At 39.9% G+C, this 14,201-nt stretch overlaps 1 protein-coding gene across 2 annotated transcripts in view; it reads right to left on the bottom strand.

Moving 5' to 3' along the window:
* ENTPD1 (ectonucleoside triphosphate diphosphohydrolase 1) overlaps positions 1-14,201 on the bottom strand; it is an 89,491-nt gene that overhangs the window by 65,336 nt on the left and 9,954 nt on the right. The window lies entirely within an intron of this gene.

Here is a 14,201-nt window from a genome sequence, read left to right as displayed (position 1 = left end):
CATTACTCATGAAATCCTCACAACACTAGATATCGTTAGCCCATTTTGCACTTGAGGAATTTGGGGGTCAGACAGTTTAGTAATGTGCTCATGGTAACACAGATAGTAAGTGCAGAGCTGGGATTTGAATACAAGCCTGTCTGACTCGGGGAATTCTATGCTTTTAATTATTAGGAGGAACTGACACTCATTTAACTCTTCTCTCTTCTATGCCTCCCCACTGACCCATCTACCCACTTCCTTCAGCCAAGTGTAGGCAGTTTACATAGCAATCTTCTGAGAAAGGTTGCCACAGGTGGTTTCTGCCTCATAGGTTGCTATCCTCATAACAAAGCTGTAAACTAAGAACTAATATTATTCCCATTGTACAGGTGGGAAAACTGACACTCAGAGAAGTTGTCACCTGCCTGAGGTTGTACAGGCAGAACTAGGACTGGAAGTTTAGTTCACCCAAATGATTGAACACTCTGCTCTACCTCCTCTTTTTGGGAGACCAGTGGAGTTGACCTGGAACAAGAGACCCTCTTGAATGCAATTTGCAACAGCAGAGGGGAGTTGGCCAGCCACTACATCAGAAGATGCAGATAGAGTACAGAGTCAGACAAGAAGTGAGTTTTGACAGTGGAAGAGGGATCAGAGGGATGACTTTCACAGTGACCATCCACTCATGTGACCTGGTGCTATGCTCTCCTCAAAGGGGCTGCCACTCCAGCTGATATGCAGCAGTAAAGCCTGCTACCTGTGTGTCCTGACTTTTCCCTGTGGGCCTGTCCATGCCCATCACCTCAAGTAACTGAACCCATTCCTTGTTACCTGTGCCTCACGCATACACACTCTCTTAGGATTAAACTCTCTGCAACATACCTCATCATGATCTTGGCCTGATGGAATGGCGTGGTGAGAGCCTTGGAGCCTTGCAGACCCTGATGCTTGAATCCTACCCCAACCCTGACCTCCAGCTTTACTTCCTCCCCCAACAAGTAACTCTCTCTCCTCCTTCTTCATTGTCTGCCAGCTCCAGGAGAAGGAGCATTGAAACCTAACGGTGCTTTCCCACAGGCCATGAATGTTCTGGGTATACATCAAATGTTTCCTGGGAGTACAGCAAGTCAGATGCAGTGTGCAACTTAAAAGGCCATACAAGTATTGGCCTCCAGAACTTCCACTTCCTGGGTCCACCAAGGTCTTGGCATGACTGGGGAGCAAAGCAGAACCTTTTTCCAGGCCTGCAGTTAGCTCCACTTTCCTCTACACAAGACATCAGAGCTCGTAGGAGTCTTGACATCTCTGAAGTTGGCCAGAGCAAAGAGCTGCAAGTGAGAGTCAGTGCTGGAAACGCTGGCAGCAAGCCACAGAAGACATTTTTAGTGCTCTCATGAAGTCTGTATATTCTAAGTAACTTGTATTCATGAGCAGCTGGTGCTATATCTTTCTATGTCACACATGATGGATTGTTCCAAGAAATCTAGGAATACAAAAAGCTGGATTTCCTGGCTTCAGTGTCTCTTCTCTTTGATATCCTGTTTTATGGACAATTTGGCAAATGGTCAAATTGCTACCCCGATCTTTCCTACCAAAAAAAAGAAAAACTGAAGAAGAAAAATCACTTGGTTATATAAAACATCCCACCACATTCCTCCCTCAGGAAGGCAGGATACAGTAATCAGAAACAGATAAAAAGAAAAAATTTGAGTAGGAACCTGTATTTTTACATAGATCTTCTACTTCCTTTCATCCTTCTTCCCAGGGCCTCCTGCTGTTCTGTTACTTGGTCACCAAATTGTCCCATCTCCAAATCTGTTCCTCCTTTCCACAATCAGTAATATCTCAACTCAAGAAGTTGAGTTCCCAAGGCAACCACAAATATTTGTTATTCTTTTTGCCATGTGACTTGCCGTAAAAATAAACTCAGATATCTTTCCTACCATCAAAATGCCAGAAAGAATGTAAAAGAATATTGGTTTTTTATGCATACCTGTGAAATAGAGAAGGTGTAATGCTATTTAGGCAAAATTTCTAGGAATACCGTGAAAGTCCTAAAATAAAAGATAATATAAAAACTAGGGTGTTAGATTATTCTGTCTTTAAAATGGGACAAGCAAAGGAAGGCTTGGGAAAAAAGAATTAGAACAAGCTGATACATACATGTGCACATGCACCCAAAAAAGTAGGTTTGTTTTCCTTTTTAAAAAGGGAGTAGCAAAGAGAAGAGTGCACATTTGCTCTGAGGTCTAGTCAAGATTTAGCCTCTTTCCTTTGAAATGCCCCCTTGATGTGCTAGCCAAGGACCCCAGAGACCTCCACTTGAAGCTGACAGTACTTGAAACCAATTAACAAACAAGATTTGCTTTCTGTTCTCATGTGAGTCTGGGGCAGATGACCTTTTCGAAATCAGGGATAAAGTCTCCATTTAAGGCTTCAACACACTAATTACCCCATGACATAAATCATTGTGAGTTAGGGAACTTCCAGATTAAACGAGGTCCAGCAAATGGCAGTGTTACAATAGCAATAGGGATACTCATAAAATTTTACATTTTGATAGTCTCAACAACAGTTTGCAAATGCATTTCTGTCCATTCTCTTTTTTGATCCTCAGAGAAACTCCATAGGACACAGACGATACACATACACACATACATAATCTCATTTGCAGATATGTGAAAGCTGAGGCTAAAGAGCAAGGGAACTTGCCCAACCTGTATGTGGCTGGGTGCACAATTCAACCAAGGCTTTCACTTCCAGCCCTGTGTCTTTTTATCCTAGATGTTCTCTCTATGCCTCCACCTCACCATCCCCACTATCATCTAAGAATCCTGAAACCAATAGGATTTGTGATACAGAGGATGGAGAGCTAAAAAAGCAGCCTTAGAGCTTTTAGAGAATCAATTCAGAAATAGATAAAATAATGGAAAGACCGTGGAGAAAACAAACAAACGAACAGGAAGAGCTGAGACGAACTAATGCAGGATGGAGACACTAAGGCAACGGGGAAAATTCTCTCTCTCTCTTCCTGCTTCACATCCTCCCTGCTCATGATTATCTGTCCTAAGACCCAGGACTTCCCCAAATGGCCCTATAACAACCCTTTCCTCCAATATTGGATAGTCTCTCAAAATACTTTAGCTAGACTTTCTGATTGACTAGGAGCAAGTTTCCAATTTTTTCTTGGAACTACCATATTAGCGACAGTCACATTCATGTCACTACCTCCTTTGACACATGTTTCTTATACAACATGGTCTCTGGATCCTTTCCCATTCTGGACATATGCACCCCATCAATTTGTCAACATCTCACTTCCAATGTGATACAGAAAGGAAATGTACCACCCATAAAGCAATATTTAATTCTTCATTCAATAAATCAACCAAAAAGTAAATAAATACATATTGAATTATTAGGAAACTTTCTGGGGTGATGGAAATGCTCTATATCTTGATGGGGCAAAAAGGGTTGTTGTAGGGGTAAATGAGGTAGTGAAAGTCAAGCACTTAGCACAGGGCCTGGCATAATGTTAAGTCCTTTATGGATCACCGTAAATCAGTGTCTTCTTGGCACTTCACGGCACGCAATATCTCTGCAGTATTCTCCTCAGTTCAGAGCAGTGCATTTTGAGAGACATTAACAAACTGGAAGGCAGAAGGTCCAAAGAAAAGAAAGGAGCTCCTACTCACAGAACTTCCATCAGCAATTTGTCCCTCTCTGTTTGCCCCTGTCCAGCTTTGCCCTGCTCTGGTGAAGACATAATAGGTTTGTCTCCTGGGGATCAATCCCACCTAATTCCTGGAGTATATTAGGACTTCTTCACTCTAATGAGAGAGATGCTCTCTCACCTGAAACCCATGATTGCTCCCATGCCTGGAGTCGAGTGTCCTGGGAGGAATTTAACCTCCCCTCTGGGAAAATCTGGGCAAACTTCCTTAGCTAAATCCATCCCAGAGTGTGTAACAGTCTGGCTACTCAGGTCCTGGCCCTCATTTCATTTCCACCCTAGGACTAGAGCCTGACCGCAAATGTTGACCACGTAGGTAGGGGGCTGACTCCCTCTACTGGATTCAGTCCACTCCCTCCATGTAGGATTTAAATTCAGTTTCTGGTGTCTCCCTGGTGCTCATTCAGACAGACCTTCTCCAACGAATTGGCCATGGACCAAGAATATACTCCCTAGATGCCCCTGCAGCTGGACCTCACACCTTGGATCAATGCCCTTGAATATGTCCAGGGCCTGGATCAAACATGAGTTTATTTCTCTCTCTTGGACATAATTATCTGAACAACCCAGGGCAACTTCCTTTTACTCTCTCCCATCTGCAAAGAGCTTCGGGCACACCTCATGTCTATGGATGTTCCATTCAGAATACTGACAGTAAGGTAGGAAAAACATTACAAAGGGTAGACATATGAGCTCACAAAGAAAAGCAGTCTATTGAGGATTTAGTGTAGCGGCAAACAGGTTTAAAACTTTAATAGACCTAAAAACTCTAATAGTCATTGCTATTTTATAATTTCACTCATTCATCCATTCATTCACTTATTACATACCCATTTATATACTCACGCTTGCACTGATTTGAATCACATTTGATTGCCTGGAATGTGCTTGGTACTGGATATATAAATATGAATAAGACCTAATCCCTGATCAGGAAGAACCATAAAAATTAATGTTCAGAATGTCAATGTCATCACTTTGACCTATCAAAAGTTTTTTATGTTTGGCATGCTCTGCTAAAGGATAGAGACAGCTGCAGTACACCTCAACAGATTATATAAGATAATTCCATTCAACAATATCAGCTATCATTAGCACAAAATGTAATGTGTGAGCTTCGTTTCTCTAGGTAACAGCACTATCAGCCTTGAATCTGGCATTTCTATGTCAGCATCACACCTTTGGCCTCACTTCCTCATCTCTAAAAGGGGAATAACAGTAGTTCTCAACTCATAAGATTGTTGTAAAGGTCAAATGAGATAACGTGTACAAAGTGCTTAACATGGTGCCTAGAAAACCCCCATTTATTTGTATTCTCCTTTTCAAATATGTATACGAGAGTTTTTATTTATACACTTTACATTAACAAGATCTTTCCATTTTTCAACAGCACCTTAGCCCCTCTTTTTGGGGTTAATATCTAAGGCCAAGTGCAATTGGCCTTGAAAAGGAGATCCTAAGAAGTAAAAGCAGCAACCCAGAAAAAGGACAACACACCCATAACCCTAATCAAAAAGGAAGTCAGTGGAAGCAAGCAGGCCAGAGTCCTAGAAATTAAAATTTGTGAGAAACTTATCAAAACTATCACCTACTAGGAAAAGATGTTAGAGCACATGAAACCTCAGGTTAAAACTAAACCAATCGCAGGACACATTAATAAAACGACAGTATCCCATTCAAGGCTCAGTCTTTCAAAGCACATCTAGACTCCGTATTAAGTTATAGTCACGCACTTAAAGTGAGACCTTGACAGCAAGGAGCTGATCCAAAGCATTCCAAAAATGTTAGCCAGCTGGAGCTTGACAAAAGAGTGAAATACCGTAGGAGATTCTAGGCCTCTTAGGCTGGGGAATGGCAGACATGGAGGAGTCATGACAAAATTATTTCAAATATTTGAGGGGCTATCCTATGGAAGGGGATTTAGATTCGGCCCATCTCTATGGCCCAGAGGGCAAAACTAGTGCTAATGGCAGAGGGAAGATGCAGGGAAGGAGAAATATTTCAAATAACTTTAAAGAGATCAGATCTTTCTAACAGAGCTATCTAATATGGTAAGACAACTGTCCTGGGGGTTGGAGGAGGTAAAGTATAGGAGGGTAAAAAGAGACTTTAAGGGTTCAATAGAGAATCCAACTTAATCAAGAAGCTAGACTGTGGATTTGGCTGGTCTATGATAACTTTCTCAGACATCCACGGTAAGAAAAATAAAACGATGATATACTTTCTAAGACCCATTAACTATAAAATGAGGATAATAGTAATATCGACCTGATAGAACTGTGTGAAGATAATAAAAGTATGTGAAAAAGTCTTCAACATGAAAACAAACAACAAAAATAGAGGAAACAGAAAATTTCAATTACTCTCCTCAGATAGATGAGAAAATAACACATCTATGAGACCAAAAGAATGTACAGTTTTGTTTAAAGAAACCATCAGAAAATAAAAATAGGCTTTTAGAAATTTAAACCATAATAACTGAAATAAGAAATTTTAACAAATGGGTTGAAAGATAAAATTGAGGAAATATCCTAGAAGGTAGAGACAACCGTAAAAGAATATGGAGAAAAAAACAAAAGAAATTAAAATTATTAATATAAGAGAGACAACATTTGACTAATAAGACTTCCAGAAAGAGAAAACAGAAAAAACCATAGGAAGAAAATTATCAAAGAAACTATATGAGAAAATTTCCCAGAACTGAAAGATTTGAGTTGCCATATGGGAGGGTCTGAATGCCCAACACAATGGATGAAAATAAGTACACACCAAAGTACTTGATCATAAATTCTTAGTACATAAAGGGTAAAGAAAATATCCTAAATGCTTCCTGGAAACAGAGGGTGGGGTGGGAGGAACAAATGACATAAAAATAATTGGGAATAAGAATAGCATCAGATTTCAAAATTCTAAAAGACACAAAGGCCTTGACATTCTCCCTCCAGTAAGCCTTTTCTCAGGAAGTTACTGAAGGATGTGCTCCACCCAAATGAGGTAGTGAACATAGAAAGAGGAAGAGATGTAGTACTAACTGAGAATCAACTCAGGAGAAAGGTCAAGGGAAGCACAGGAAGACAACTACGCAGCAGGCCAAGAGAGCAACCAGCCTAAACTGGAACAGGACAAAAGATTCAGAAAGGAGGTCTTAAAAAAGAACAGTCAAGAAAAGAAGAGGGACAAACAAGGAAAGATTACTGACTACGTAGGAAATTATATTGAAAGGTTTGCAAAAACGAATGACTAATAGAGACATAGAAAATTAGGCAGATGAAGAAACAAGGCCTTATTAATGCCAGTAAAAATAAAAGTCATACAGAGAAGGAAATCCAAGGCACAAACAATACTTATCTAGACACGCTAAGGTAAACACTGGATACTGATTTAACTAAAAGCTGTGATATCACTATACAGTCACTATACAGTCATGCGCCACATAACGACATTTCGGTCAATGATGGACCGAATATACGACGATGGTCCCACAAGATTAGTACCATACAGCCTAGGTGTGTAGTATGCTATACCATCTAGGTTTGTGTAAGTACACTCTATGATGTTAGCACAACAAAGAAATGGCCTAATGATGGGTTTCTCAGAATATATCCCTGTTGTTAAGCAAAGCATGACTGTATAGGGATGGTGCGGAGAGGGCAACCCTGGGGGAATGTAAGAAAACAAAGTATTCAGCTACTGCAATAGGAAAGCAACAGGTAACATCTAAATTAGCAACGTAAGCATAAACACCAAAAGAAAATCTAGAAAGATTAAAAGTGGCTACTCTGGAGAACAGGACATAAGGATGGGGGGAGGGCAGAAAGTGATGGAACAGGCAACAACAGTTCTTGGTTATGACTTACTAAAGTTGAATTTTAGTTATATGCATGTGTCATTTTGGTAAAAATTAATATTGATTTTTAAAAAGAAAAATCCTTCCAGTCCATCCAAAAAAAAAAAAAAAATCCAGAACCCCCTGACCTAGGTTATTATCAGGGTCTGTTCTGCTTTGAGTCTGTTATTTGATTTCCTCAGGTCCCCTAGCAGAGGGAGCTGTTGTTCTGTGCTGGGAAACTTCTTTTACAAGGCAGACAAAGGAGTATCGTTGCTGATCTTACTATTGATACTCTGTTCAGCAGGCTTCAAGTTTGCAAACACAAGTTTTTTCAATCCAAGATAATTTCCTCATCCCAGTTTCATTCTTACTTTCTTCTGTTATTTCAAATGCAAGTGTATTTCTTTTTTTAGAATTTATTTTTTCTAGGCTATTTATGGATATTCTATTACAGTATTGGCTTTCAGAAAGCAAGGTGACAGCTTATATTTGTAGATTTGTGGAAAATTAACACCCAAATTTTATTTGAAAATAATAAGGTTAACAGGTAATTTACTGTTTCACGTATTCCTTCTAAACCTGCTTAATTTTTTACTAGTCAATTAGTTACTTTCCATTTAACATTAAAATTTTTCCATGACAGATTTTTCTACATGGCATTAATTATTTTTTATGATTGCAAAAATATTATATGCTTACTGTTAAAAATTTGGAAAATACAGAAAAGTATAAAAGAGGAAAATAAAATCCACTCTCTTTTGATCACCAATAAATAGTCCTTTTAATATGTCACTGTATATATTGTCAGTCTTCTTCCTGTGTATATTTAATGACTACATTTATTAAATTTTGTTAACAAAATGGGTCTTGATTGTTCAACTTTATAACTTGTTTTTCTCTTAACAATGCTTTTTTCTCTTGTCCTTGGAAATTCTTTTACAACATCATTTGATTCTTGTTTCACATATGGATATACCTTACTTTAGGTTATTTCCAATTGTTCACTATTACAAACAATACTCTAATAAATATCCTTGTAGGTACATCTATGCACACACCCAGGCTGCTTTCCTTAGGGTAAGTGCTCATAGTAGATGTGCTGGGTCAGAGTGTTCACATTTTTAAGACTTGGAATAATTACAGACAAATTTTTCCATCTAAAAAGTTTACCCATTGCACTCTGGCCAACAATTGGGGAATATTAATTTCCCCACATCTTCACCAACAATGGACATTAAAAAAAAGAAAAAAAAAAACTTTGCCTTTTGGTTTGTGAGAAATATAGCCCTGGTTGGGTGTTTAAGAGTCACGGCAGACCTTCCAGAATGTATCTTGGGGATAAACTGGAATATTCTCTATAGCATATTCTTGACATCTAGGATTGTTTTACGCATTAGGATAAATCATAGGAAATTGTCAATACTTGATAGTTTTGGACCTACAAAACTGTCAATTCAAATGGTTCAACCTAATTAAATATATTTGTAAAATTGGAGAGGGTATTATAAGTTAAGAATTGGCCAAACAGCCATTGCCTTTTAAAAGTTTCTGAGTTATGGAAGAGCCATCAGTACAACCTGCTCTAATGTGTAGGCTTTGTTGTGTTTCTGCCAACCCGGTTGGATGAGTTGGGGTAAGTCAAAGTGAACCACAAATGGGGTAGGATGGAGACTCAGTAACTGGAGTCCATTGAAAGATGGCCTTCCTATAAAGAAGTACTACTGTGAAGTAGGATTTTAGAGAGAAAATATATGACCAGTAAGGTTAAAAAGAAGTCAGAGAAACCTCCAGAACACTTCAGGTGTATGAGGGAATGTCCAACGGGTGGTGGCTCTTGACTAATGAGGAAACATTTATAGCCTTAATGGAGGAAGGTTTCTGAGGAGTACCATGTCCTCTCATGAAAAAGTTATCTCCATATGTTCAGAGTTCATGCCCACAGACGAATTAGAGGACTAGCTTGGCGTGAGTGGGATCCACAGAGTTTACAGGAAAAAATTATATGTCATCAAGGTCCAAGGAGTCCTATAGGATATCACTAACAAAAGGCTGAAATGTAACAGGGAACATGGTATCAAGGGAAGGGGTCTTTCAAAAGGCAGGTGAGCTGAACTCCAAAAAACACTCAGCCACCAACCAGCTGTGCAACTTGGGCACACTGCTTCCCAACTCAGGACTTCAGTGTTTGTGTCACTCATATATTGCTGTAATTTGGAGAGCAATTTGGAAACTCTGCTTTTAAGAATTTATCCTAAAGAAATCTTCAAAGACATGCACCGAAATTGATTCCACAAGCAGTTATTTATAATAGTAAAATATTTGGAAATTTCCTAAATACTCTGCAAAAGGACATGGTTAAATAGATATATGATATATATTCAAATGATGGAATACTATATGTAGCCATTAAATATCATATGGTAAAAGCCATTCAACTGTCATGATAAATTATAAAGTAAAATAGAAGATTACAATCAGGATGTATAACATGGCCTCAAATTTTCAGAAAACAAATAATAATAAACAATAAAATGTAGGAGAGGGGCCGAGCCCATGGCACATAGTGGTTAAGTGCGCGTGCTCCGCTGCGGGCGGCCGGGGGTTCAGACCCCGGGCGTGCACTGACATACCGCTTGTCAGGCCATGCTGTGGCAGCATCCCATATAAAGTGGAGGAAGATGGGCACGATGTTAGCCCAGGGCCAGTCTTCCTCAGCAAAAAAAGAGGGGGATTGGCATGGATGTTAGCTCAGGGCTGATCTTCCTCACAAAAAAAAAAAAAAGGAGAAAAAAGAGAACAAGAGAAAGACTGGGAAGTTATATGACAAAGAGTTATATGAGTGGTGAGCTTACAGAGAATTTTTATTTTCTTATTTGTTCTTTTTATATTCCAAATTTTCTGTAATAAATGCATTATTTGTGTGATTTAAAAAGACAGTGAATGTAATTAATTTTATTTTAATGAAGAAATTTAAGTATGCTCAAGTCCCTTTCAGCACTAACATTTATTGAGTCTTTTTAAAATGCTGAATGCAGAGATACCTAGACCACATTTGAATCGTGATTTCCTACTCCTACCTTGCCCTAATCCTCCCTTAAAGTGCAAAATCCTCCAAATCGTTGGGTTTTGCAAACAGATATACCCTCTGAAACCATAAGGCAGTTCTGGTTTGTGCAACAGTGGTTGGGGCCTGGTGTTTGGGCTGTCTTCATGATCTGAATTCTGGCGTGAGCTCACTGAGAAAGACGCATTTGTAGAAGACCACACTTCCTGGCCCTGCAGGGCCTCTGGCTTTTCCTTCGCAGAAAATGTTTGCAATCTGGATGGTCTGTCAGCACCAGGGGGTTACATTCCTTCCCATAAAAGTTTCCATTCCTAAAAGACTTTACAGATAGCTGATGGGTAGAGGCTGTAAATAGGATACACAGGACAGAAACAGGCTATTTCTAGCTGAAGTGAACATTTGCTGTATTGTCTGCTCAGAGTCCATTTCCCCTTCTTCTGGTACCAGGACTCTGAATTTCCTTTGAGGAACCATGCCTCCCTCACACTCAACTATGTTCTTCAGATGTCACTGATTCCTCCTTAGTTCAGGGAGGGGGGAGGAGGATGGGAAAGAGGGGAGAAGAGAAGCAATAGGAACAGCTCCAGTGAGAATTTTGCTCCCAGTACTCCACCACAAGTGCTCTCATCAAGATCACCATCGACCTCCACTGTGCCAAATGCAATGGTCAATTCTCAGTTTCACGTTATTTGACCCAGGAGCAGTATTAGATTCAGCTGACCACTTCCTGCTCTTGAAACAGTTTCTTTACTTGGCTCCCAGGACACCATACTCACTTAGTTTATCCCCCTCTCCTCACCCCAACACACACACACACACACACACACACACTTTTTCTCAGTGTTCTTGGATGGCTTCTCTTCTTGTCCCTAACCTTCGAAGTTGAAGCATCCGAAGACTCAGCACTTGGAACTTCTTTTCCTTCTACACTCACTCCCTTGGTGATCTCATCCAGTCTCATTGCATTTAAATCCAGTCTCACTGAGTTTAAACACGACCTGATGACCCAAATATGTATCTCCAACCTAGTCTTCTCCCCTAACTCCAGACTTGTATATCCATCTGCTTGATTCAAAACCTCCATGTCAAATAGGCATTTCTTATCAAATAGGCATCTCAAACTTACACATCCAAAACTGAGATCCTGATCTTTCCACTCAAACCTGTTCCTCTTACATCTTTCCATCTCAGCTCAAGGCAACTCCATCCTTCCAGTTTCTTGGAAGGCCCCAAACCTTGGAGCCAAGTTTCCTTCTCTCTTTGTTTCCCATCCAAATTCAATCAGAAAATACTATAGACTCCATTTTCAAAATAGATCCAAAATCCTATCACTTCTCACCACTTCTACTGCTACCACCTAGAACTGGACACAATCCTCTCTCACCTGTATTACTGCAGTATTCTCCCAACTGGTCTCTCTCCTTCTACCCTTGCCTCCTTTCGGTCAATTCTCTACACGCAGCCAGAGTAATCCTATTAAAATGTGAATTGGATCAAGTCACTCCTCTGCTCAAATCCCACAGTCATTTCCCATTTCACTATAAGTAAAAGCCAAAGGCTAAACAATGGCCTGCAAGGCCCTAGATGGTCTGTTTAGGCCAAACCCACCTCTCAGCTCTCACTTTCTTGTTCTCTCCAACCCAGCCACACTGGCTTCTTTACTATTCCTGAAACACCTAATTTCTCTTCAGGACTTTGTACTTGCTGGCCTATCTGCCTGGAATATTCTTCCTAGAGATAGCCACATAACTGATTTCTTCACATCTTTAAGGTCTTTCTTCAAAATCATCGGCTATCTTATCATCCTATCTAAAATTGTAATCTCCCAACACTTATTATCCCCCTTCCCTGCTTTAATTTTCTCCTTAGTACTTATCATCACATAACATAGCAAACATTTTACTTGTTTTTTCGCTTACTGTCTCCCCCAACCCCTCCACCCACAACATAAGCCCCATGAGGTTAAGAATTTTGTTCTGTTTCTTGGTGTATCTTCAGTGCCTAGGATAGTGCTTGACACATACTCTTTGCTCAATAAATGTTTGTTGAATGAATGAGTCCATCTCCCTTCTGCTGGCTCTTATCCTTCAAATATAATCAAGTCCACTCTAGCCTATAACACTCTTCCCTTAATCCAACTCATCCCTCAAGTCAGCTCTCTCCTTCCCTCTATCAATTCGCTTCTCAAGTTATCTCAGCTCAATATTCTTACTTTCTTAACTTCTGCTCTTTAACCTCTTAATATGCCCAAATATCCTACTAAATCTGTTTTTATCAAAGGACACTTATAAGTCCAAATTTCCAAACCCAATCACTATATTTATTCTACTGTAAAATGTACAATTAGAGTTTTTTGTTTTTTTGCTAGGAGGATAAAAGGGCTGTGGGTAGGAAACATTATACACTGCAACCCAATTCCAAAAAACATTACACTATAGGCGGGGGTAGAGGGCAGGAAGGGGTGCCCTAGAAGAGGAGAATGTGCAACATCTATTCTCATTCTCCTTCTTGCCTATTCTGCAGCTTTGGCACTTCTTGAAACTTCGGTCTCAAAACACTCTCTGTATTGGCTACCAGGTTCAGACTCTCTCCTTGGCTTTCTCCTGCCTTTCTAGGCATTCTTTCTGAATCTCTTTTCTTAAATCCTTTCTCTTCCCTTTCCTTTATTAATGTTGATGTTTCCTTAGGTCCCACTCTTCATCCTCTTCTGTTTTCATTCTCTACACTTTCCAGGGTAACTTATTCATGCCCATACTTTCAACCACTGACTCCACGCTTCAACTCCAACTCGCATTATCTCTTGATTTTGTTCAGACATCTCCAAGCACTAGACCCAAATTTATAGCAACCAACAGAATACAGTTGTCCCTCAGTATCTGTGGGAGATTGGTTCCAGAACCCCCTGCAGATACCAAAATCCATGGATGTTCAAGTACCTTATAGTATTTACATAACGGCATAGTATTTACATATAACTTATGCACATCCTCCTGTATACTTTAAATCATCTCTAGATTACTTATAATACCTAATATAATGTAAATGCTATGTAAATAGTTGTTATACTGTATTGTTTAGGGAATAACAATAAGAAAGAAAAGTCTGTACATGTTCAGTACAGACACAACCGTCGGAGGCCTTTCAATCAGTGGTTGGTTGAATCCATGGATGAGGAATCTGCAGATACAGAGGGACGACTGTATCTCTGCCTTGACGTCTTACAAACACCTCATGTTGAGCAAATGCCAGAAAGAACTTGTTATCTCCCTCCTCCCCTGCCAAATCTACTCTCCCTCCCCCATTCCCAGCCTTACTTATAAACATTTATTGACCCAATCATCGAAATCTAAACTTGAGGCATCTCCCTCTCCTTGTCTCCCAACAAACCACCTAGCCCTCTATCTCAGGCCCTACCTCAGAAGTATTGTCTAAATCCAGCCCCTCTTATCCATGCCCCTGCCCACCCCCTGCCCCATGTCAACACCTTAGGGCAGATCCCCATCATCTCTCACCTATAGGAAGCCTCTCTCTCACCTATTTCAGAAGTCCAATACTAGTCTCCCTGCACTTCTCACCAACTTCTTGGTTCATTC

This window comes from Diceros bicornis, chromosome 6, assembly GCF_020826845.1.
Source record: "Diceros bicornis minor isolate mBicDic1 chromosome 6, mDicBic1.mat.cur, whole genome shotgun sequence".
In the NCBI taxonomy this organism is placed as follows: domain Eukaryota; kingdom Metazoa; phylum Chordata; class Mammalia; order Perissodactyla; family Rhinocerotidae; genus Diceros; species Diceros bicornis.
Note: the sequence above shows the minus strand (reverse complement) of the source record. Positions and strands in the feature narration are given on the sequence as shown.